This window comes from Phascolarctos cinereus, unplaced genomic scaffold, assembly GCF_003287225.1.
Source record: "Phascolarctos cinereus isolate Bilbo 61053 unplaced genomic scaffold, phaCin_HiC Scaffold_5;HRSCAF=322, whole genome shotgun sequence".
In the NCBI taxonomy this organism is placed as follows: domain Eukaryota; kingdom Metazoa; phylum Chordata; class Mammalia; order Diprotodontia; family Phascolarctidae; genus Phascolarctos; species Phascolarctos cinereus.
In genome coordinates, this window is record NW_027555958.1 from 355,769,872 (window position 1) to 355,797,625 (window position 27,754).

Here is a 27,754-nt window from a genome sequence, read left to right on the forward strand (position 1 = left end):
TTATTTTCCTCATTTGCTAAGTTGGGGATCATGGGATCATAGATTAAAAATTTGATGAGACCTTAGACGCTGTCTTGGTCACGGTTCTATGTATTTTGCAATGGGTCACTGAGATCCTGAAGGTTTGGATAAACAATTCCTATAATAAAAATATGTTCAGAACCCCCCAAAGTGGTAAAAAGACACCAGTAAAAATTTTTTTAAAAAGTTCTCTAGAGTTTTCTCAAGTGATTCCCCTCATCCCTGCCAGCCAAAGTCCTATAACTTTTTTTATATTTTTGGCCAATGGGCCCACATTGGGTCCCTGATCCACCCAATCATGGATAAACTTAATTCAAATTGCTCTGGGTCAGTTCCTGATCTTAGCTCACAATGACCCTGGTTGGTGGTATGGAAGTATGTGTGTGTGTGTGTGTGTGTGTGTGTGTGTGTGTGTGTGTGTGTATGTGTTGGGGGTGATGGTGGTGGTGGTAATGAAAGCCCCTCTAATTCCTAATTTCATTACTGTCCTGGATCAGAATAGAGGTTAACCAACTTGATCAGGAAATAAGTGGCAGCAGTAGGATTTGAACCAAGGTCTTTTGACTTTGAATCTACTCATTTTCTTTACTGTACTATGCTAATATTCTCCATGCTGTTTCCCAGGGTTATTAGGAAGAAAATAGGTTGTAAGCTTTAATGAATTATACAGTGTAATCTATTATTGTTTTATTAACAGTGTTATTAACAGTTTTATTAACCTTATCTTTTTGGAATGGACACATACATGCAAGATCCTCGAGCACAATCATTCACCAAATTCTGGCTCCCCTTGCTTTTACCTAAATATTCTCTTTTCCTGAGGCTGCTCAGAACTCAGAATTAAGTGAATCAGATATTTACATCTTATTCTTCATAAGGAATGGAATTCTGGACTTGGAATCAACAAGACCTGGGTTCATATCCTGCCTCTGACTCTTACTGGATGTGTGGCCATGGGCAAGTCACTTCATTTCTCTGAGTTTGTTTTCTCTTCTATAATATAAGGATTATGATATCTATAGCATCTACTTCATAGGATTGTCATAAGGCCCAAATGAGATAAGATACATTTTGAAAATTTTGAAGTACTCATTTCACCTAGATGTGGGATTTCTTTGGTGCAGGGAACTTCTGGTAAGGAAGCGCCTTCTATCAGTGTAGATGAGTTGCTATTCTTCAACTTCAGAGCTTTAAAGTATTGCCTGGGCCATTGAGAGGTTGCATCATACAGTCAGTAATATAAACTCACATCTTCTTGACTCCAGTTTTCTATGCATTATGTTATAGTGCTGCTCAAGCACCAGGCTGTTGTTCAGTTATTTCAGTCATGTCTGACTCTTTGTGACCCCATTTGGGGTTTTCTTGACAAAGATACTGGCATAGTTTGCCATTTCCTTCTCCAGTTTATTTTACCAATGAGGAAACTGAGAGAAAGAGGGTTAAGTGACTTGCCCAGGATCGCACAGCCGGGAAGTGTCTGAGGTCGAATTTAAACTTAGGAAGATAAGAATTCCTGATTTCAGGCCTGGTACTCTATGCACTGCACCACTTAGCTCTCCAGTGCCATAAATATCAATTACTATTATTATTAGAGGATAGGGACTGTGATTTTGATTTCATTGGCATGGAGAACTCTTGGTGAGGAACTTTCTCAACCAATGCAGATCAGAACCTTCTCTGCAACTTATTTTCTTAGGGAGTGGCCTAAAGCACTGACAAGTGGTGACTTGCCCAGGGTCACACAGCTATCATGTGTCAGACTTGGGACTTAAACTTTTGGCTCTAAGAACAGTTCTCTGTTCACTATGCCTTGTAGGCTCTAATGAATCACAAATAATGGGCAGCTTGGTGCATAATAATTAGGCATTACTGAAATGAAAAATTTCCTGGTTAGGTAATAGTACCACCTTCTCAACTGATGCCAGTATATGATGAATTATTCTTCTCATCTTGTTGGATGGAGTTCCTATAGATACTGTTCTACCATAGGCACTATACTATTCTGCCATTATTTTTAGAGGCATTTTGCATTGTATGCCTATAGAGAACTGGGCTTGAAATGAAGAAGATTGACATTCAAATCTCAGTTCTTATGCTTGCTAGCTGTGTGACCCTGGATAAGTCATTCGACTTTCCTTCATCTCAATAATGTTCTCACTATGACTGGGTCTGTTTTTATATATGTAATGACTCTCTCTGGGCCCACCTTTCTAACTGTATCTGGCATTAGAAAGTTGGATTCCCAGAAGGGCAGGGTTCTAGATGTAGGTGGCTGTCCTTCTAACACTAACTCACAAGCCCCCACCAGTGTGCTTTCCCTTAAAAATCAGCCAGTATACCTAATTCTGTAGCAAAGATATATACTCAAATAGCATAGGGAAAACAGTAATAGCAAAACATTTCCTCCCAGCACCATGGGCATGCTCTCTAATAAATACATACAGAGTCTATGGGGGGAAGAGTAGGCATACACTTAAAGAATAATGGTAGTGTGAGCACAAGGGACCAAGGCAATTCCCAACTCCAGAACTACAGGACCTCAAAGTCTATTTTCTTTCTGGAGGGTCTCATGATGTTTACTATAAGCAGAGGAGTGGTGTAAGTGATGGATAAAGTTGCTATGCTGCTCAGATTGACCTGCTTCTCCTTACTAGATTTATATGTTGCTGGATTGGTCCAGGGGTGGGGGTGGGGGCAGCTCAGTTGCTAGGCAACCACTGCCAAACTGGGCCAAGCAGGCCGCTAAGCCTTTGGGCTCTCCTCTAGGAATGGCATCTCTGCTGGATGGATTGAGCTGTTGGAGTGCTTGGACTTGCTCTTTGATGGGCAGCTGCAATCTTTTCTACCTTCAGCCATTAGCTTGGCTGGGTAGAATAGTACTCTTCATCTGGAGTGCTAGAGTGACCTTTCACCTAGTTTGATGACCCTTGGCTTAAGATCTGCAGTAGTTTTTCTACTTGGACTCCCTCAGCCTCAGCTGAAATGCTGTTTACTGCTTTCAAGTAGAAGATGGGAGAGGTCTTGCCTCTTCTATTTAAAGTCCTTCTTGGCTCAAAATCCTCCTCTCGCAGTAAGATTCTCCACTTTGCCTTAAGATGATTAGTTTCAATTCAGTAAGCTCTATTTCCTAAACTCCTTTAGGGATCTTTTGTGGATGAATGGCTAGGGACAAAATTATGAATACAGTCTCTGACTTGGAGGCATGTTCATTGTCTCACTGGCCTTCTCACACATGATTGAACTATTCAAGCCTTAGACCCTTCTTGGGTTGGGGAATGTCCATTTTATTTCTGGAGGCCTTTCTCTTTACATTTCAATGTCTCTGTCTTTTAACTCTCCAGAATGGAACACCTACGCAAACACACACAGATATATACATACATGCACGCATATATGCATATAATTATATGTATGTATGTATGTATTTGCTATACATAACTTAGCCATGAGTGTGGAACTGAGTTAAAGGAGTTGTGATAATCAGTAAAGATGTCAAAGATGTTATATTATTTCCAGATGGCTAGTTTATAATCATTGAACCAACAATGAATTGTTCTTTAAGCCTCTAGGACTTTTTGGTTCACCCTTTTTGCTCCTAAGTGAATATGTGTGTGTGTGTGTGTGTGTGTGTGTGTGTGTGTGTGTCTAGACTTTTTGAGCAGTACAAGCTGTGAATGCTTTGTATAAAGTGCAAAAACATGTGATTGGCCTACATTTGGAGAGATTACTGGCATTCTCATCTTTTAGTAATAAATATGTGATGCTTTCTGCTAAGAAAGATAGGATCAAGTTGCATCAGAGAGGAATCTGGCCAAGTATGTGCTAGTATTTCAGGTGTCACTGTGAAGCATCTGAACCAATAATTATGGATCTTTTCCAGACCTGCTGCTTTATAGTTTTGCAGAGAAGCTAGAGTAGACTATTTCTCTTTACCTATGTAATTTTTCTGTCATTGATCATATTAATGGCACACAAGCTTTCTATTTTGTGTCCTCTCAAACTTGTGTTTTTATTATATTGGATTTCTTTTGACTATGTAGGTTACCAGAAATTTTCTAAATCCTTTTCCTTTAGGCATTCTCTCTCATTTTGAATTTTTAGGCTTCCCAATCTTATGTACCACAGGGTCTTTGTGTGTATGTGTGTGTGTTATTGAATTATTTATTTTGTTCTTTGTACAGCTCTGACTTCCTCTGTTGTCTTAACCTTTTGGCTTTTACTTTAAATTATTGATTAAGGGTATCAGAGATTTCTGATATACTTTTGTTTGCTAGATTCCAAATTCTGCATTTCTTTTTCTTTTCCCTTTATTGGTTGACGTATGTTTAAGTTTTGTATTGTGAATCTGTTGTTCAGTCATGTCTGACTCTTCGTGACTCCATGAACCATAGCATACCAGGCCTTCTATCCATCACTATTTCTCAAAGTCTGTCCAAGCTCATGTTTGCTGTTTCCATGACACCATCCATCTCAGCCTCTGCCGTCCACTTTTCTTTCTGCCTTCAGTCTTTTCCAACATCAGAGTCTTTTCTAATGAGTCCCATCTGGATACTGGCTAGAAACTGATGTGACCTTCCGTTGTTTTTCTGCAGGTCTTCGAAAGTTTTCTCAAGACACTTATACAATTATAGTACTTAATGCCTGTCTAGAGGAATACTCCTGGATAGTTTCATCTTAGCTGAAGTATATGCTATTGTACACAGATCTTGAAATCTTTTTACATTTTCTGTCAATATTGTGTTAGAATATGTTTGTTTATGAAGTTTATCACAGATGCCAGCTTTGTTAACTGTTCTGCCTTGTTATAATTAGCCTATTAGGTGGATTTATTCTATCAACCACAAAAAAAGGGATTTTTGAAATTCCTTTCTAAATATGCCCATCTCTGTCCAACATCATTATTTTTGCCATCTGTTTCATTATTAGGTAGTAATTCTGGGATTTGTGTTAATAGTAGATTTTTTTAATGCCTTCAGGTTCTTCAGATTTTCCCTCTTCAGATTTAAATAACTCCTCAGTTTCTGCTCTGATTTCATGTAACCTGGGTTTAGAAATGAAATTAGCAGGGGCATCTAGGTAGTGCAGGATAGAGCGCCAGCCCTGGAGTCAGGAGGACCTGAGTTCAAATCTAGCCTCAGATACTTTCTAGCTGTGTAACTCTGGGCAAGTCACTTAATCCTGACTGTCTTCCAAAAGAAACAAACAAAAACAAAACAAACAAAAAATGAAATTAGGAATAGGGACTGGACCTGTTGGCATAGAGAACTCAAAGATACTCTCCTAATAATACATTTGAATAATATATGAATAATAATGACATTTGAAAATTTATACACTGGTTTTAATGATCCTAAACTGTTCTTTTTGTGTGTATGTGAGGCAATTGGGGTTAAGTGACTTGCCCAGGGTCACACAGCTAGTAAGTTTCAAGTGTCTGATGCCAGATTTGAACTTAGGTCCTCCTGACTCCAAGGCCGGAGCTCTATCTACTGTTCCACCTAGCTGCCCCCTAAACTGTTTCTTGACACAAAACCTGTCTTTCAAACCTTGATCTTGATGATGATGGCAATTAACCTAAGTAATACAAATAAAATAATAACAACTTGGAATTGTTAAGGCAGTTTTTCTTTTGTTTCATGTAATTTTTCCTTCATAGCAATTCTGCAAGGCACGTGGGGGCAGGAGAAGGATTTCTATTTTATAGGAAGCACAAAGATGTCAAAGGCTTGTGATTTTTTATTGTTTTTCTTTTTAACATGACCTATTATGCTTGCAGTTTCCCAAACATTGACCCAGTCCTGTATTTCTGATCTAAATCCAACCTGGTCATAGTTACATAATCCTGTTATCTTTGTTCCTAATATAGAAAAGTAGCATGGGCATGATATGTCATGTCATCCTTGGTCAGGATCCAGTCCAAAAACACCAGCTGTGCCTCTTAAGACCAGATCTGACATCCAGAAATGTGTCAAATTCTTGCCTGGGTATGTGTGGGAGCAGCTTCTTGGTGGGGCTGAGGTGCCACTATAAACCCCTCTATACCTGGCAGATGGTGAATCCCACCTTGAAGAAGTATTTTGCCTTCCCCTTCAACAACAAGGTCCCAAGTGACCATAGACATTTCCTAGTGGGCAAATGAATGAGCTTTTCAGCTTTTTTATCTACATGACTGCTATGTCCTTCAGATCCTGGAGCACTGCCCTCTGCCCTGCTGTGTACCCTATAGATTCCCCTCTCACACCTTCTTAAATGTCCCAGTTTTTTCTATGACTAGCTCAGAGCATTTCCGTCCTGGGCTCCCTCCCACCTTCCAACCTGAACCATCCCCTCCCCTCCCCATAACCCCCAAAGTCTGTCTCTAGGTTCTCATACAAAGGCCATCATTTCTTCTTAGAACATCAGCATACAACGAGGGAGGTGGAAAGATCGTGGTGAGGGTGCTGGGTCCCAACATAGCTCCTGCATTTGTTCTTTTGGAGGGAATGATACAAGCCAAAAGACCTCCCAGAATGAATTAGAAGACAGGTAAGCCAAAGAAGAAAGGGGAGCAAGCCCCTTAAAGATGTCCTATGCACCTCTACACCATGCCTTCTGTATTATTGCAGCGGTATTTTGCCGTGGCCCTAAAGGCAACATAAAACTAATAGGCTTGTCATCTGGGGAGATAACATTAGCATGTGGCCATTACCATTTTACTAAATAAGTCATTTTAAATTAATTATATTGCACTCTAGAATGAATTAGCTTGGGTTGACTTTTTAGTTCTTGCTAAGTACCGTGTTGGTAGGATTCATTAGCTTTAGATAAACCAGGATGTTTGTGTCTGTGATGGCACACAGTCTTCATGGGGCACCTTCTGTGAGTGTCCCTGCAGGAGGGGATTGAGTGGATTTGTAAAAGCACTCCATAGGATATTGGGATATAGAATTGGAAAACAGAGCTGTAACTAGGGTTCATTATCTAGGGCTTTGCTCCAGGGGTTGATGTGGCAGGAGACAGTTCTTTTTCTCCCCCTCAAGATCTGTTTCATGTTCACTGTGGTCCAGATTCTTTTAGGAAGTCTCTTGATTCGCTGAGGAAACATTCATGTCTTGTGATTCATCTTCTATAAAATGACAAGCCTGTAAAACAGAGAGAGAAATTTGGAATCAAGAGAGATTTTGGGGATCTGGCAGCTAAGAGGAAAGAGTAGGGATGTCCAGAGCTGATTCAGAAAGAATTGGCAGCCCAGGGATAACTGGTCAAAGGAGACAAAGAAAGTGAGACTAAGTAGAGATAGGCAGAGAAGGGAGATAATGAAGGTCATTGGCTCTACAGGTAACTGCAGCAGAAGCTCTGGCTACTACCACCAGTTACACCTACCTCTTCGAGGATGGAAGGATGTTTCAAGAACAGGTCTTCTCTTTCTCCAACTTCTTTCCATCTCCTCCCTACCCCCCATCAACAGACATAATAATGTAATATGCTGCTAATTTACCAAAACATTTTCTGGAAACCTGAATTTTTGCCTCAAACACGAAAAGACGAGGGTTTAATTAGAGAAAGATATAAATGTAAATTGGGATGGAGAGCCAAGCCTCTGCCTAAACGTGAGCAATTTCAGTGCTATAGAGAATCTCCCCCACCAATGCTGTTAAGCACCTTTTCTGAAACTAAGAGTCTTAGAGAATCTCCCAGAATTCTGAGAGATTAAGTGATTCGCCCAGGGTCATACAGCCACTGTGTATCAGAGACTCAGGTCTTCCTGACCCCAGAGGCCAGCTCTTTAATCCACTGTGCCATGCAGGCTGCTTTTCTTTCCAACAAATATTATGCATTATTAACATTCTTTGTAGGGTCTTTCAAGGAGAGGATAGTGTTTTTCACGAAGGCAGTAGATGAGGGGGGAGTTGGGGGCCAGGGAACAGACCTTCACAAACAGGACTGTTTCTTTAATGACTATCTTTTAGAATCTCACACATTTCAGAAAACTAAAAGCCGAATTCTGTAGATTCACCACTACACAAAATGCCCCTGATATTAGGGATTTTTTTATACTTTTAAGCGATTTTTTTTTTTGCTGGTAATTATTTTCAGATGCCAGGTGCCTCTGATTATGAACAAAAGGCAGGAGCATTTTCTTTGTTTCGGTTTGAGTTTTGATGTCTGCCTCTCACAATGTTACTTTAAAATTCTAAAACCTAGGGGCAGCTAGGTGGTGCAGTGGATAGAGTACTGGCCCTGGAGTCAGGAGGACGGGAGTTCAAATGTGGCCTCAGGCACATAATACTTCCTACTTGTGTGACTCTGGGGAAGTCACTTAACCCCAATTGCCTCACCAAAACAAAACAAAAGGAAAAAACCCCCTCTAAAACCTATAAGATTTTCTATATGCAAGAATGCTTTACATGAGTAGTTATTGATGTGGGACTTCGCAAAATACTTTATTTTAAAGTTCCAAGTATCCCTTACAGCTTCCCTGGGAGGCAAGATCACTTTAAAGATAAGGAAACTTGTATCTAGAGGTGGATGTATATTGCTTGCATGAACTGAGCTACTAGCTACTGCTTAGACCTGTCTATAGGGCCCAGAAGTGCTATTTGTCTAGGATAAAAATTTCCTCTGTAGAAGTGATTTTTAGTTCAGATCAAATCCAATCTAACCCAACAAATACGTGTTAAGTGCCATACTATCTATGGTACTGCGCTATATATTAAACAAGAAAGCTAGAGTTTCTAAGGGGCAGCAAGGTGGCTCAATTGGTAGAGTGCCAGGCCTAGAGTCAGGAAGACCTGAGTTCAAATCTGGCCTCAGACACTTATTGAGCAAGTCACTTAATCCTGTTTGCCTTAACCCTGTTTACACTTAACCCTGTAAAACGAGCCACTCCAGTGGTTTACCAAGAAAATCCCAAATGGGTGGTAGACATGACTGAAAACAAAGGATTTCTGAAGAAAGAATTCATTACAATTGTTGGGGGTGGGGTGAGGATCGGCCTGTACAAAGAGGTATTCAAAGGGGAGCTGTCCAATGAGGGCACAGCCCAGCCTGGGTGTCCTTGCAGGAGACCCCTGTGGATATTTGGTGAACCTCGTTCTGGAAGTAGAGAGGCTAAGGAATGGAGGACTTGGTTATCCACTTCAACACATGTGCAGGTGTTCTATGACTGTTTTCTGTCCCACAACCTTCCCTTGGTGAAGAAAAGCCTCTTAATTGACTGCTAGGTTGGAACCTGGAGAACACACAAAAGACTTAACTGGTGAAATCACATCTCTGTCCTCCAAGCAATCTGAGTGAAGATAATGAGACGTAGGGGCGTGCAGGCAAATATTCGACAACCAGTTCTCCAAAAACAAAAAAAATATACATAGGACATACTTTTAAATTAAGTGCATTATTAATATTTTCCCACCACTTTCTTAAATCCAAACAATCAACAAAACAACAAACCTTGATTTGTAGCTTACTTCAGAGGTGTAAACGCTCACATTCAGAATTGAAAAATCCTCTCACTGGTAAGAGCAGGTACCCAGCACTGGGGCTGGGCAGCCCCTTTTAGACCTGGTTGCCCTGTGATTTCAAAACCATATGGTGCCTCCATGACTGCTGGACCCGTTGGGTCTACTCTTTCCTGCTTTTAGGGGAAGGAGTATTGGAGACAGAATGACCTTGTGAGATTTCCAAGGCTGGAGGAGCCATCACAGGTCTAATGATAGGGGTCCACAGCAGAGACTTCTGTAACAGCTACAGCCAAGCTGGATGAGTTATCAGTGCAGTCCCCACGAAGACCAGCAGTGAATTGATCCAGAAACAAAGACGATATCGTCCTGTAAGACAGGAAGTGATTCCATCCATCAATGTTGCCATGTCAGGAAGTGAAGTTGGTGGGGCAAATGCTTTGTAGCAACTGCTTTAGGTTTCAGCTTATTGTCCCTAGGCGCTGAAATGTGAGCTGGTCCAGAGGAATGTGTGCACATCTGTTCTTACGCTATCTTTTCAGTAAATCTCTCTTTGTAGAAGCTAATTGAAATTAATTAGCAAATGATATTGTTGTGGTAATCACTGGTGATTGATATTGGGGAGAACACATTGGAATTACTAGAGCTAGTAGCATTAGAAAGATACCCCACAACCCTCTAGGAATACCCCTACAAATCTTAAGGGGAAAATGTGACTACGCTCTGAGAATACTACTTGCCAGTGCATACATGTGCAGGTTGGGAGAGTAAGACCAGAGACTTGTTGAACATGGGATTGGAGTGCCTCATGTTGGGGATAGCAAATAGGTCAGCTTAGTAGGACATCAAATATGTAAAGGAGAATGTGAAATAAGCCTGGAAAGGGAGGAAGGTGCCAGACTGCTGAAGAGCTTTAAATGCCAGTCTAGGGAGTTTGTATTTAATCCTAAAAGCAACAGGGAACAGCTGATGGTCCTTGAGCAGGTTAGTGTCATGTTCTTTAGGAAGATTATTTTAGTAGCCAAGTAAGGTGATGGATTTGAGCCTGGAGAGGCTGGGAAGATGGGAGGCCAATTAGAGATAGTGGAGTGGTTCACCATTTTCTTCTCCAGCTCATTTGACAGAGGAGGAAACTGAAACAAACAAGGTTAAGTGATTTGCCCAGGGTCACACAGCTAGTAACCATGTGAGGTCAGATTTGAATTTAGGAAAATGAATCTTCCTGCCTCTAGACCTGGCACTCTATCTGATGCACCACCCAGCTGTCCTTAGTGCATGATACTCTCCTCCACATACTCTATGGTCTAGCAAGGCAGTCCAGCCCCCATCTCCATCAACTGTCCTAAAATATGGAATACATTTCTTCTCCTCCCTGCCTCTTGGAATGTAAAATTTCTGTAAAAATGACAGAAACAGACTGGATTGGTGGCCTTGAAATCGAGTCAAATACTTGTATTAAATTTGGAATACTACTATCTTTTTTTTTTTTGGTTTTCTTCTCTTCACAAAGACTTGTTAGTTTGGTTAACTATTCTTCTTAACAACAGAATATAATATACCTTCCTAGTTTGAAATTCTTGGGCAAAAAGATCCCTAAATTCTCTTGCGGCTCTAATATTCTGTGAATATAAGCAATTGAAACTAGGCTAATCAAATATTGAGAGGTATAGGTCCTGCCTTAATAAATAGATAAAAATATAGGAATCATTGGCAAAAAGAATATTAAATAGAATATTAGGCACTTGCTTGAGCAGTAGGACTTTAGCTCCTGCTGAAGTTATCTTCATTTATATGGAAATGGATGTTTTTAGACTTTCTGATCTTCCTTGAATCTTCACTCCCACCATTTCATAACATTCCAGATTAAGAAGATTCCTTCGAGGTCATCTAGTCCACTCTCCTACACTTCTACAATAGCCCAGAAAGAGAATCGTCCAGCCTCTGTTTCCAGTGATTCCTTCACAAGGAAACATATTTCTAGATGGCTCTAATAGTGAGTAAATTCTCCCTTGTATAGCACTGAAATTTGCTTCCCTTTGAAATTTGTCACTTTCACTCATTATCTCCCCTCTCCCCAAACCTATCCCTCTTCTGAGACTTCCTATTTTTATCAAGAGCACCACCATCCTTTTAGTTGCCAAGGTTGGGCAGCATCAGTGTCATTCTTGACTACTCACTTTCACTCACCCCATATATCTATGACTGCCACATCATGATGTTTCTCCCTCCTTGACATGTCTCCCACACATCACCTTCTCTCTACTCTGACAGCTACCTTTCTAGTTCAGACCTTCATCATCTTTCAAGTGGACTATTGCAATAGCTTCCTAATTGGCCTCCCTACCTCAAGTCCCTCATCATTCCATTCCATTTTCCACAAAGCTGCCAAATGATCTTGCCAAAGTTTGATCATGTCATTTTCTTTCTCACTAAACTTGTCACTTCCTCTTTTAGGATCAGAGATAAACTTCTCTACTTGATATTTCAAGCTCTGCGATCTAGGACTTCTACTTTGTCTTACCTTTATTCAACATTACTCTCCTCCATATACTCTATGGTCTGACAACACATTCCATTTTCCATCTTCTTCCCTGCCTTTGTACTGCCTGTTCTAAAACATGGAATACATTTCTTCCTCCCCTCTGCCTCTTGGAATTCCCCTGGTTTCCTTCAAGACTCAGATCATGCTCATATCTTCTGAATGAGGCCATTTCTGCTCCTTTCCAGCCACCAAGATTACCTTGTATCTGTTGTGTATATACATATATGTGCCTGTTCTCTCTATTATTAGAATGTTAGCTCCTTGAGAGGAGAAATAATTTTTCTTTTCTCCTTGCACTCTCAATATATAGCATAGAGTCTGTTACACTGTAGGTAATTAATAAATGCTTGTTGATTGATTTTTGCCAACTGGGCTCATAGTAATTCCATGGTCTGGAGCAAGCCAGGCTGTCTAGTGCCTCTTCCTGATGCCATCTCCTCATATTTTTTGAAGATATCTATCATCACTTTCCTAAGGCTTCCCTTGTCCAGGCTCTAGATCTTCTACTTTTCTTTACATATCATGATTTTAAGATGTCCCCGTAACATTCTGAATACTTGACTTGGGACTCATTTGCAGTTGATCATTGTACCTCTTAAAATGTAGCTTCTAAACCTAAACAGAGAACTCCAGAAACAGACTAACTCAGAGTACAGTGGGATTAATACCTCTCTTTTTCTGCACACCATGCCTCTAATACTTTATCTATCATGTTCTCCAACTCTCTCTTATTTGTGTTTATTCTGCCCTTTCAGTTTGAAGATTACTGCCTTTGGCTGCGAAGGCAAAGCAAAGTAGGAAGTGAAACCTTCCACTTGCTCTCTTTTGCCCATCTTCACCAACCCATGGAGCTACTCTATTAATTAAACCTGTGAAGTGAGGTGATATTCATAAAAAGGCTTATCACAGTGGCTGGCATATAGTAGGCACTTAATGAATGTTTATTTTCTTCCTCTCCTCCTTTACTCTCTTTTTTATTGTCCTCTTTGGTTTAGTTGGCTTCTTGCTATGTTCTTTCTGGTGGGCTTTGCTTGGGGTTTTTGCTTTTTGGAATACTCTATAAGACGAGTATGACATTAGTGGTGAACAGAACTGTTTCCTAAGCACTTATCCCAAAGTTCATTTACCAGCTAAAGTTTTGCTACTTGTGTGGCCTTGGGACAAGAAATTTCATTTCTCTGAACTTCGGTTTCCTCATCTCTAAAATGATAAGGTTTGGATTAGATGGTCCCTGAATTCTCTTCTGTCTCTAGGTCTTAGGGACTGTATTGGGACATTGAGAAGGAAAGGAGGGAGAAGTGGAAGAGGAGGGAGGGAGGATGAGCTTAGTCCAACAGAGCTTGAATGAATCATAAAAGAACCCAGGTGAATGCCAAGGTTGGGTTGATGTAGAAGGGATAACAATATGGAGGTCACAAGGTCTGCAGGTGAACAAAGGAAAAGGTCAAAGGGATGTTGTTGGTGACTGAGCAAACTGCCATGTCACACCCTCAAGCTGGTACTCATACTTTTTAATTGACAAGGACTCATGAATACTAATTAGACATTCAGCACAGAGCATGATTACATATGTTAGTTAATATTTGTAGAATGTTACTATGGCTAGGATGATTGAGAAGTCATCAGAGGGGGTGGAGTGCAGACTTGCCCAGGGCTTACTTTCAGGCTGTGACTAGATAATAAACAATTCATGGAACCAGAGCAATAAATCATTATGATTCTATACACAACACATCCTCAGGGGATCTCTGTGTGGCACGAGGTGGCAGGGGGAACTTTGGAGAGAAGACAGCATTTTAGAAGTCGTCAAGCGAAGGCTGGAAATGACTGCAACCATCAAAGCTTGGCCTACCAAAGGGTTTAGTCCTAGTAATAGTAGAAAGAGAAATGCCAAGGAACATCTACCACACCAGCTTTTGGAAAGGACAAATGAGACTATAAACCTCATTCTTGCCATCCTATACTACTCCCTTCCTTGGATTTGACATTTCACTTACTCCCTAGTTCACCACTTATTCTACCCAGTCTTTCCTTGATGTTATTGGCAAAGCTACAGCTCTAGGCTCACTGAAGTTTCTGGCTATTAAACCCTCACCTCCTCCCATACTTAGACTCTACATTGACACTACTTTTGGCTTTGTGGATTTCCCTACTGGTATATGTCTTCTAGACACTCTTCTTGACTTTTCCATTGATGTATTCCACTCGAGTTGCATCCACCAAGTCTCAATAATACCCAAGAAGTAATATCTTGTTTTTTACCTCCTTATGTTAAAATTTCAAGTTTAATTTGTTTAAGACCTTTATTCTCTACACTCTCTGCTGGATAGACATCTAAGGCAATAAGTATTCTTTTTAATCTCTTTTCCCAGTTATTTCTCCAGTGATTTCCCCATCTATTAGAAGCAAGCCATATACTATGATTTCCTTTTCTTTCTCAGCTACATTGTCCTCCATAGGATCCAGGTTTAAACTTTAACCTATGAGTTCTAATCCCTTCTTTCCATTTCCAATTTAAAGTTATTTTTGATCAGACTCATAAATCTCCAACTGAAATGCTGTTCACAGTCCCCATGAACTGACCCTATACTGGAACCCATCGTTCTAGTATCTTAAGCATGTATCAGGAAGACAAATCCTATTCTTTGGCACTCCTAATAGCTAGCTGCTCATTTGTCCTAGCTTCCTTTCTCTTCCAAAATGCCCACTTTCAATTAGAAAAAATGAAAATATCACCTATGTTCCATGTTCCTAAGTTCTTCTGGTACTATTATTTACTTCACCTTATATCAGCAATACCGAGCAACAGTTGGCATGTCCAGGCTTTATCTGATTTCTCAGATACATAATGGTAGTCATTGAAAGTGATCAATTTGTCATTGACTGGCCACTTTGGACCTATTTTGTTTACAACTTTTCCTTTTTTTTTTTTAATTTAGCAAGTGTGAAATATAAGCCAGCTCATCTCCTGCCCCATTGATCACAAATACCACATTTCTCAAATCTGAAGCATTTTGCTGATGATAGTATTGACTTCGAGAATGAAAGCAAATCACTGAAAAAAAATGCCCTTGACAGATTTAGTGTGGCCCCAGCTGTGTCATCCATGGTTCTTTAAGCATTAAGAATAGGAAGTTTGTGGAATTACTGAACTCTCCCAGCTAGAGACCTTAGGATGATCAGCTATAGAGGATGGGATCTGATTCGTGAATCACAGAATACTAGAGCTGAAAACAACCTTAGAGGTGGATATGGTCTAAGCCTTGCTTTTGTATTAACTAGAATCCAGGTTAGTGGAAACAGATGAATTCCATCTCCAGGAAAGCACGCATAGAGTTAGCTGCCTGTGATCCTGTGATTCTTGATTTAGAGCTGAAAAAAAAACTTAGAGGCCATTTAATCCATTCCTTTCATTTTAGGAGTGAGGGAATTGAAGTCTAGAGAAGTGAGGTGACTTATCACTTTGGACCCAAGTCCTCTGATGTTGGTGTTTTTTCCATTGTACCAGGATGCTGTCCTCATTCTAGGAGTTACTTTGAAAAGACCATATCAGGTTATACCTAAGGTTCACACTGTATTTTCAGTTAGAGATTTTTTTTCACACTGTTGTTGAGAAAATCTCCCAGCGTGTGCTGGGAAGCCAATTTCCTCGACAAGATTCATGGCACAATCTCCAACTTTTTGCTAATTTCCACTGCAAGAATCTGAGCATGATCAGAGAGGCAGTGTTGCCAAGAGGCCCCTGGGCTGGGTGGAGCTTTGTCACAAATGGATTTCCAAGAGAACCCTTGGCTGTAACATTAAGTGCATAGCCAGTATGCAATTTCAAGTATTGCAGGGAACAAGAGCAGATCCTCTTACCCAGATCAATACTGAAAATGAGGTCCTTTGACTGCCTGAAATAGTTCGCCTCTCAAGTGTTTTTCCCTCCTGAAAACCATGTATTTTTATCTGCTCTAAAGTGCCATGTTTGAGACACCAGTTTTAGCTTGAGAGTATTCTAGCTCAATGTCCCTCAGCACACAGACCAAGCGGCAGACATCCCTTTTCCAAATCTGAAGGCAATCACCCCGAGGCTGTAGGCAATCCATCCAGATTCCCGTGTGCAGAAGGAACATGCTGATCTCTGCACAGAGAACTTTGCAGTTAAGGATCTTTCTTTGAAAGTTACTCTGTGTGTGTGTGTGTGTGTGTGTGTGTGTAGATGTACACATATCATATACATGATAATATACACACATATTTATTGCATATACATATATATGAATGTGTTGTCTCCCCCAACAGAATACAAGTTCCTTTGAGTCAAGGATCATTTCCTTTTTGTCTTTGTATTTCCCAATGCCGAGCACAGTTCCTGGCACTCAGAAGGTGCTTAATAAATGCTTGATTACTTTATTCCTCTGATGATGAGCCAATGCCCAAACTAATCCTCTCGCACACACACCCATCTTGAGACCAAGTAAATGGGCATCCTCTCTTTATTTTTGATCTGCATTTGACTTTCACATGCATGAATATGTGTGTATATACACGCATGTGCATATATATATTTCCCATATGATAGACAGGAAAGGTACATGAAATATGGTTCTTTTTGACTAAGATTCTATATTTAAAGCCTGTCTTCAGAAGTTTCTGACTCTGATTAGGGTAAGCATTAACTACAACTAACTCTCTGATTGGTTTTTTTTTTGTTTGGTTAATATGTATTGAGCACCTACCGTCTGCAGAGCTTTGTGTTGGCTGTCCAGGTAAACAAATGCCCTTGGGAGAATCATGTAATATAGTAGAAAGAGGAAGGAAGGAAGGAAGGGAGGGAGGGGGAAGGAAATAAGCATTTATTAAGTGTCTAGTATGAATCAGGTACCTTGCTAAGCACTTTACAAATATTATCTAATTTGATCCTCACAACTCTGGAAGGAAGATGCAATTATTATCCCTATTTTATAGCTGAGGAAACTGAGATAGACAAGGGTTAAGTGGCTTGCCTAGGGTCACATACCTAATGTCTGAGGATAGATTTGAATTCATGTCTTCCCAACTTCAGGCTGAGTCAAAATGAGCACTGGACTTGGAATCAGAAGACCTTAGTTCAAATCTCACCTAGGGGGAAAAAAAGCAAAACTCAATCCCCCCTTTCCCACTACCCATTAACTTTATGACCTTGGATAAATCACTTCATCTTGCTAGGCTTCCATTTCCTCATCTCTAAAATGAGATAATTGGACTATATTACCTGCAAGATTCCAGCTCTAAATCTATAATCCTATGAATTATAGTCCACATGTAGAGAGACAGGACACTCATGCATGAAACAATTGAAGAACATTTTACAGAGCAATAGACCTATAAGTATAAATTAAATATGTGACACCTGACTTTATGAAACAGGTGTTCCTAAAAAATTGTGTGTAAATCAAACCACATTTTCGAATTGATTTAAAACATACTACACTGGGAAGAGTATTGGACTTCAATTCAGAAAAACCTGGGTTCATGTCCTAACTCTGATGCATCTCTTGCAGGAAATCACTTCACCTGGGACTCTGTGCTTTATCTGTAAGCAAGGATAATACCTGTACTAACTGCCTCATAGATCACTCGTGAGGAAAGTGCTTTGTAAACTATAAAGAACAATATAAATATGAATCACTGTTATTTCAGAGAGATACTTTATCCTTATTTATAGTTGATATATCACTGGCAGTGACTCGTAACTCTACTGTTTTCTTTCCATTTTTTCTCTCAACAAATATATAAATATCTCATGGAGATGCCATTTTAAAAGGATCTCTGAAGTATGTGTCTTTCTATAGCCCCTTATTGGCAAGGAGGCTGATGGGAAGCATAGCTTTTTGTTTTCTGTTTTTTGTTTTTTCTAGCTTCCTGGAAGGAGTATTGAAGAATCATGGGAGGAAGCAGCCTTTCAGTGATAGGGGAAGCCTGGAACTTTTCCTTTCTGTGGAAAGGAGAAGGGCTAAGAGCTGACTGGCATCATCAATGCATGCTAGGGAAAGGTGCTATTATACCAAACTGAATATACTCACGAATAATCAGATCCTGGTCTGGATCACTGACCCATTAAGGGCGTGATTTGCCTGTGCAGAATTTGCTGTTGCTCTGACAGTACCTGCTTGCTTCACTGGGATACAATGATGAAGTTATCCGCTCTCTCTACCTTCTTTCCCCTGCCTCATTTATGTCTCAGGAACTACCACAACTACCCTTGGGAATTTTCTGCTCTATTTAAAGCTTGTTTATTTTCTGTCTGTGCTTTTATAAGTGACTTTGTCTCTAGACAAAGATAGGTTGATTGGTATGGCTACCTAAGAAAGAATTTTGCTATCAAAGAGTGGTATGTACATGGGAAGAAAGGTCAGAATGGAATGCTGATCCAAATTGCCTTAGACTTAACCATGAGCCTGTATGTCCCATATGGAATGGGGCTACAGTTTGTAAAAGAAATAATCTTGTAATGGCAATATGAATCATTAGCGATTAATCTCATCTTGTTTGAAAATTAGTATTTTTACATATAGGCTTTTATTAATGTGAGGTACACCAATGGTAAAACCTAAGTGAATCAAATGGGCATGTCTTCTGGTGTCCCCATAACCCGATTATATGTAGATATCTTCTAAGTTACTTAATTTTTTTCTCATGCCCATTTTAGGATTACAGCATGGTTGAATAACCTCTGAGTATCTTGTGCTCTAAGTGTTGACAATCATTCATTCATTCATTCAACAAATATTTATTGAACTCTTGCTGTGTGCAAGACACATGCACTGTAGCACAGTGCTCTCTCTATATTTGTGTGTACATATATAAGTATGTATAAATTCTGTATATGTATACACACACATACTTCCCCATATATGTGTATGTGTATACACACACTTTTAAATGTTCAATAACATTTTAAATGTTTAACAGAATACAAAACTGTATAAATTCCTACTCTCAAGAAGCATTCACTAAAAGCGTAAATACTACCATATGTACAAACACAGAGTAACTTTTAGCATCAATTTTAATTTAGTTATAAACTGTGGCCCAGAACTCCACATCCTCTGTTTACAAAGACCTAGTCCAATCTTAGGAACAGTTCCCCCACTCCCAATATCACATCCATCTTTTTCTTGTATTTTCTCTGGGAAATCTCTGAATACAACTTGATATGGCATGTGTCTAGGTTTATACAGATGCTAGAAGGCTAGATTCAAGGATTCTATTTTCTCCCCAAGAAGCTGGCACTGCCTAGGAACACCTCCTTCCTTCTCTAGACCAGTGGTGTTAAACTCAACTTTGTGAGTAGCATGTTGACTTAGAAAACCACAAAATAATGTTATTTACATTTTATTGTTTTTTAATTATTTTGTTAAAGATTTCCCAATTACATTTCAATCCGGTTTCCTCAAAATTTTTCCTGGCTGAGAGTTTGACATTTCTGCCCTAGAAGACTGGATTCTGGAATTTAGAATCAAGGGATTCTTTTGGGTCACATGAGTGAAAGCATTTTTTTTTAAGGCAATTGGGGTTAAGTGACTTGACTAGGGTCACACAGCTAGTAAGTATCAAGTGTTTGGTCTGAGGCCAAATTTGAACTCAGGCCCACCCGACTTCAGGGCTGGTGCTCTATCTACTGCGCCACCTAGCTGCCCCTGAGTGAAAGCACTTGTAACACCTATGTACCTCTACCCCAAGACAACCACTGGTGGCCATCTGGGAGATGGAGAAGGGTGGGGAAGCTATGTATATGCAGGACTTTTTTTCCTCTCTGGAGCACAGTTCTGCTCTTATGCTACTGCTCTTTGAATTTCTCTAAGATGTGAGCAAAAAGGCAAAAAAGGTAAATTCTTCAACCCATTTTTTTTTTGTGTGTGGGTCAGCACAAAATGGTGGCTCTGATGTACAATAATCTGAGCCAAACAGTACCAAAAGGTAAGGAAGCTTGCCAGGTTAACCAGGGAACTCCCTCAACCGACTCCTATACGAGTTTAAGAGACTGATACATGTTTTATTTATACATTATCTACCTATACTCAACTCTTGGCCAGGGATACATTCCATCTTACAAGCACCACAATAAAAGCATTTGCCTGGAAACTTGCTGACCTGAGCTCTAAACTGAAAAGGGGGGGGGAGAGGGGGAGAAAAGTGCCCAGATAGAAAGGCCAAATGTAGGGTATGGGCTCGCAACGGAGGCATCCAGTAATTTTAATGCCTTCAATGTACGTGCCAATGTAAACACAAATGATCAGAATATCTGTATAAACAAAGTGCAATAGAGCTCTTAACACAAGGAGACAAATAGCCCCTTCCAGGTATCACTGAGACTTAATGGGATGAGGCACAGGACCAGAACATAGCAATGGAAAACATAACTTATTCACAAGGAACAGATCAAATAGCAGAGGTGGCCGACTTAGTACTCTATGCCATGAATACAAATGCCCTGTGGAAATCCATGAGCCTGCAGGGGAAGAATGGCTGAAAGCATTTAAGTGAGAGTCAAGGAGGGGAGGAGCAGAGGTAATGTCACCAGATGGAGAAACTAGGTAATAAGTTCTAGAAATGGAGGGCAGAGCTGGTTGCAGGGCGAGATAGTGTCATGATGGGAGACTTCCCCTAGCTGGACATCTGCTGGAGATGTCTCTTGTCTAAAAGCCAAAAATGTAGCTGAGGAATTATTTCCTTGCCATGCTGAAAATTTCATCCTTCAGAAGCTAAGGGAAGCAACAAGGGAAAATCATATTCTGTCCAATAAAGTTAATTGCTTGGTGAGGCAGAAACAATAACAACCTTGAGAGAAATGACCATGCTATCACTGAGTTCATGGGATGTATCTAGTTATTTCAGATGCATCTAACTTTTCATAACTCCATTTGGAGTTTTCTTGGCATAGATACTGGAGCAGTTTGCCATTTCTTTCTCCAGCTCATTTTACAGATGAGGAAACTGAGGCAAACAGTTAAGTGACTTGACCAAAGTCACACAGCTAGTAAGTTTTGGAGGCCAGATTTGAACTCAGGAAGATGAGCCTTCCTGACTCCAGGCCTCTCACTCTATCCACTGTACCACCTAGCTGCCCACACTCTGGGGTATATTCCACATCTGTCTTGTAGTCTAGAATCTTGATTCCTGCCTCTGATACTTACCACCTGTGCAATCTTGGGCAAGATACTTGACCTCAGTTTCCTCATCTGTAAAATGAAGACTTGGACTAGATGGCCTTTGAGATCCCTTCCAACTCTAAATCAGTCCTCACTTAGGATAAATACTCCTTGTATGAAAAAGACGTGTCTGATTTTTAAATGTAAAGGGCTTAATGCTGGTACTTGCTAACTATTCCTCCATTAGCCCCATTATGACTCTCCATTTCAGATACATTCCTGCCTTTGGACTATCCAAATCTGAGTTTGTAGCTTGTCAGTATGCCAGGCCTTTTGTCTACCATACCTAGGAAGAGAAGAGTTTGTTGTTCAGTTGTCTTCAAATCTTTGTGACCCCATTTGGGCCTTTATTAGCAAAAATACTGGAGTGGTTTGCCATTTCCTTCTCTAGCCCATTTTACAGATGAGGAAACTGAGGCAAACAGGTTAAGTGACTTGCCCAGGGTCACATAGCTAGCAACTACTGAGGCTGGATTTGAACTCATGAAGATGAGTCTTCTTAACTCCAGACAACTGTTCCATCCACTGTACCACCTAGCTGCCCATCCTACCATACCTAGCAGTAGAAGAATAGCCACCCTTAGTCATCCAGGCTACAATGGGTGCTTCTTGACTGATTGGCCAAATTTCTTTTGCATTAGGTAATCTGTTTAATATGTCCCCCAACAGAAGGAAGGTCAGTGAGAGAAAGGGTAGAACCAGGGGCTTCCCCCAACCCTTCTACTCTTATCAGTTTCCTTATCAGAAAAGTGAGCGGGGAAAGTACTTGAGGTATGTTGAGATTTTCAGCAGAAAGTCAGTCTGTGGAATTATTAAGGTTCTTGCAGCAACATTATATCAAATGTTCAGGATGGAAAGAAAGCCTAGTAATTTGGGGACCTCCAAGATGAATGCCTGATTAGTGTAATTTTCATCATTTCACATGTTAGGCATTTATAATGCAGGTTATGTGCACATTGCCCAGGTCACAATTATAAATGACAAGTTATTCCCAAAGGATTTCGTCTAACCCAATAAATGTATGAAATGATTGCATTTATTAACATCTAAATTAAAAAGTCTGAAAAATTGAGTTCTAATTAATCAGCTTGCAAACAGACCCCACCAAGGCTAAGATAACGGATCCTTCAGAAACAGCTTGTGATTTGAGACGCATTATTAGTAACAATAATAATATTTCCCCAGCTGCTTATATCTGAAGAGCTAAAACACTTCTGTAAATGTTAATTATTTAAAGACTCCCTGGAACTAAAGCTGATAATTGCTATTTCCTTCGGGTTCCTTTGAGGAAATGGAGACAGAGTGAAAGGGTTAAGTGTCTTTGCTCAAGGTCAGACAGAAGCATAATTAGCATCCATTTCTGAGTCAGCTGGGCTATCTGCTAGACCAAGGATGAAGATGAAAGCCACATACAGAGTAGTGTCTCTTCCCCCACACCCACTGCTTCCAGCAACTTCCCGGGAAATAAGAGATGTGGAATTTTAATGATTGCCAGTTCTGACTCATGATGAGTGAGGGGACAAATGGTTGTTTTTAAGCTGTTCAAGATGGCAAAGCCCACTGTGCCTTGGGATTAGAATCATAGAATACTGGTGTTGGGAGGGACCTTAGAGACAGATGCAATCAAACCCTCTCATTTTACAGAAGAGAAAGCTGAGGCCCAGAGAGAAATGATTTGCTACCCAAGACTTACAGGTCATAGTGGAGAGTTCTGACAAAAGATGAAGGAAACAGCAAACCACGCCAGTATCGTTTTGCCAAGAAAATCCCATGTGGGAACATGACTGAACAACAATAAAATCTCCCAGGAGTCATCATCAAGTCACTGGGCAGATGCAGGGCTGGGCATTTGAGGGAAAGAAAAGTCTCCAGCTTCCCAAATGAGTGTATACCTGCAAAGAGGAGGCCCATCATGATAATAATACACAGCAAAATAGAGCTTCTTAAATTCCTGCTTTCGTTTTCACAGATGTTCCTGTAAGGTAGGCAGAAGTGATTTCTGCTTTTAATTTTTACAGATAAGGAAACTAAGACACCTGAAAAGGTTAAGTGACTTATGAGCTTGGAAAAATGAGGGGAGGTGAGACTAGAACCCAGTTCTCCTGAGTCCTTTGTCTAACACTGTCGATTAGATCTTCCCTTCCCCTTAAACCCCTAAAGGAACCTTGAAGGATTAATAAGGAAAAAGTTGAGCCTACAGTTTCAGTAAGAATGACCATCTTCCTCTACGGTTTGACTAGTTTGAGGAAGGGGAGGGGTAGAATGATCTTCTTGCCTTGGTTGACTTAGTCTTTCAAGGCCCAGAATATAATCATAAGGTGTTAATGAGGTGTTAAAGCAAACTGTAGAAATGCCTCCACACCGGATCCCTTTTGGAGGTAGGAATGCCTCTGGTCGACTCAAGAAGGGAACAATTCAATTAGCAGAGAGAACAAATTATCCACACCTTTGGGGGCTTTAAATGGCTAAGTCATAGCCCAGAGCAGTTGTAGAATAAGAACCTTCTGTGGGGTGAGAGGGGAGAGGGAAGTGTAGCTTTCTCTCTTTTGTTTCTCTTCCCCTATCAATCTTGGTATCTAGCAGCTGAGCAGGAGATACCCCATTCAGAGGTTGTGAGCACACACACACACACACACACACACACACACACACACACTCATTGACCAGGTAGCGTGGAAAAGGATATACTGGAACAGTAGGAGACACCGAATTCAGGAGGGAACAGAGACACTCCAAATACACACACATACAAAGAGGAGCAGGCCTTGAGAATCCAGAGTTAGGACTTTTCTACAAACAGAGAAAGGACTTCCAAGTACTGCAGTATCAGGAGTTGTGAGCTGCATCTGTAACATAAGCATCCTATGTATCTGTCTCACCACCATTGCCTTCTAAGTTTGAGCCCACTCTTCTCATGGATGGTGGGTGTAATTGTGAGAGAGTACATTCTAGGGGCAGCTAGGTGGTATAGTGGATAGAGTGCCCAGCCTGAAGTCAGGAAGATCTGAGTTCAAATCTGGCCTCAGATACTTACCAGTTGTGTGACCCTGGGCAAGTCACTTAACCCTGTTTGTCTCAGTCTTCTAATCTGGAGAAAGAAATGGCAAACTGCTCCAATAATTCTACCAAGAAAACCCCAAATGAGATTATGGAGGAAAGGGAATGTCTTATAATTGCTATTTTTACTCTGCTGTTTGCATAAATGCCTTTGCTAAGAGATAATTGTATCTACCTTAATAGAGGGGAGGTAGCTTTTGTTAGGAGGACAGACACACTAGATTATTCCTAGAACTCAAGGTAAGAGCTTCCCTCTGAGGACCCAGCCTGTGCGTGTGAGTACCTCATTTTGGCCCCAAAATGATAAAAGAATAGTTCAATGGAAAGAACACTAAATCTGAAGTCAAGGGACCTAGGTTTGAATTAGGGCTCTGCCATTCACTACTCATTGTGGCCTTGAAAAAATCATTTCCTTCTTTAGGCTTCAGTTCCTCATCTTTAAAAAGGAAAGGTTGAACTACTTGACCTTTAAGACCAAAATCTATGCTTCTGGGTTTTCAAAGGCCACTTACTGATAGAACCCAAACTTAAACAGGCTTTAGTAGAGCTGGAAAGCATTGATTATGGTACTGGTGGCAAGTTGTCCGTCATCTGAGAACGAAGTTTATTTAATTCAGTTGTACCAAATCAGAAAGTTGGCCACAAGATGAACAATTAGTGAAACTCTCTGCTAAGTCAGTTAGGGATCAGAAAGGGTTGGAATCTGTACCATTGGGGAGAATATCCATGCCAATGAAATCACAGATAATTTGAAGTATTGAATTATAAAAAAATAATATTTCATTTTTATGGATCCCTTTAAATCCTGAGGTAGGTTTGTAATAGTATGATCACCATTTTGAAGATGAGGAAGCTTGGGCTTGGAGGGGGTTAAGGGCTTGTCTTTGGTGACTTGGCTAGTCAATTATTACAGTCCAAAGCCAAACCCAAATTCTGGTACCATGTTTTGTGCTTTTTCCATGTGGTACTCCTCACACCATCTCTGGTTGTTCTGATCGATATCTGGCCCATGGATACTGATGGCCCCGGAGGAGAAAGTGAGGCTGGTGACTTTGCACAGCCTTTCCTCACTTAAATTCAACTCATTTGCATGTCATGGCATCATCTCCCCAAGGTCATGGTCCTCTTCTAGAACAAAGAACAAACAAAATGATCTCCTCACCTGCTTATCCAGCAATGAAAGTACAGGTGGAATGAATGGGCTATGGATGAAGTCAAAAAGGAGCTGCTTGTCCAAACTGCCCCCTAAAACTGGTCTCTTCTTATGAGGGTCATGACCCTGCTTCCACAACCATCCACCTAATGGTAGGAATGATGGGATAAATTGGCTTTCCTTTTGTATATGGTTTGCATATATTTTATATATACACATTTTCTCTCCAAATAGAATGCAAGTTCCTTGAAGGCAGGATCTATTTCTTTTTGTCTTTGTTGCCTCAGCCCCTAGCACATAGTAGTTGCTTAATAAATGCTTCCTGCTTGATTGGTTTTCTATCTATGGGCATAAGGGACAGCTTGGTTCATGTTAAGCCCATGCACAAGAAGCTTCAGTGGCTCCCTGTTAACTCAGGGAAAAAAATTAAAGATGTCTGATTTGGTATTGACAGTCCTCTGCAGTCTGGCTCCAATCTACATTTCCAGACTTATTCCATACTTTCCCTCTTGCCATATTCTACACTCCAACCAAGCTGGCTCATTTACTCGGAAAGAGCTCCCTAAACCCAGCATTCCCTTTCCTGCCTTCATACCCTTGCCCAGGCTGTCCTCTGCCCACGTTATACTGTCATCCTTACATCCACCTCTTAGAGTCCTTAGCTTTTTTGGGGGGTGAGGCAATGGGGTGAAATGACTTGCCTAGGGTCACACATCAGTGTCAAGTGTCTGAGGCCACATTTGAACTCATGTCTTCCTGAATCCAGGGCTGGAGCTGTATCTACTGCTCCATCTAGTTGCCCCCATGTCCTTAGCATTCTTAAAAATCTCAACTCATGTGTCAGCTGAACCTTTGTTTTTGTGTCATGGACCCCTTTGGCAATCTGATGACGCCTATGGACATCTTCTCGGAATAATGTTTTTAAATGGTTAAAATAAAATGTGAAGTTACAAAGGAAAGCAATTATGTTGAAATACATTTATCAAAATAATTTTTAAAAAAACCCAAGTTTACAGACCCCAGGTTAAAAGCCTCTGTAGTGGTAAGGGTCCTTCTCTCTTTCCTCAAGCTAGCTTGTATTTACTTCTCTCTGTAAATGTTATCTTCCTCCCAGACAGAACACAAACTCCTTGAGTGAAGGAACTAGTTTTCACTTTTGTCTTTTTATCCCCAGTGCCTAGAACAGTGCTTGGCAAATAGTAGGGCTTTAATAAATGCTTGTTGGATTGGATTGGATTGGGGCTGGGGTTGCTTTTATTGAGGTGCTCTAAAAACAATCAGTTCCTGGCAGCCTGCATAATCAGACCCCTGCTATGTTTGCTGTGAGCTAATTAACTTGACTCTCCTGGAATAATTCCCAGACCCCTTCATCATCTAAAGAGCTACACAGCTCCACTTTAGATGTTGTGCCCTGTAGCAGGGGGAGATGATGCATGGAGCGATTGCAATTATTAGAGGTGTCCCAGGAAGCAGGGCCGGGGCTAAAGGACACCCCTGTTACCACAGGGTCCTTTTAGCATTGTTGGGGATACTCCTCTGTTTGATGTATTTATTGAACATTGAGATGGGACTTAACTGCCTCTTCTCCCTTCTTTTCAATAATTCATTTCCTTGCATGTGCCTCCCCTAAGTGAACTGTGTTTGTCAACTGGACTGCAGTCCCTGAAGCATGGATAGTTTATGCCAAATCCATTCCAACTAATTGACTCTCCTATGGGTAGCCCTTATGTTGACTGGTGTTGTTACTGCTACTCTGTCCTATTAAAAGCTGTTGTTGTAAGGGGGAGGGAATGTGGAGGGGTTACATAATCCTGCTCTGCTCTTCGCTCTCTGCAGACTGGGAAACTAGAGAATGATTGGTCAGCCAGAGCTTCAGAGATGGGGAGGATGGAGAGGGAAAGGAGCTTAGGGATTTGTTCTGCTGGGGTATGGCAGAAACCAATGACTCCTAAGAAAGGCATTCCAAAATTCTGCACCCCCCATCAGTCAGCATCCTCTTTGTGATGGAGGAGAAGGGAATACACATTTAATATGCACCTACCATGTACCAGACACTGTGTTAAATGATTATTTCAGCTGACAGTATTATGATCATATACTTTTCTTATTTTTTTAAACCCACAGATGGTTCTGAAGGAGTTTTGTATTTTTGTAAAGACTAAATGATTTCGTCTCCTTTGTGGATTTCTAGTTCATAAACTAAAGACAAAGGAATTGAGATTGCTGGATGAAAGGTGCTGAGCAGGCAGAAAAGGTCTGCTAGAGGGGTTCTCAAGCTCTTTCATCCCATGATCCTCCTGCTGATTCTTGGGACCAGCCATGCCCAGCTTATCCTTCTACCATTGAAAACAAAAAGAGAGGATGG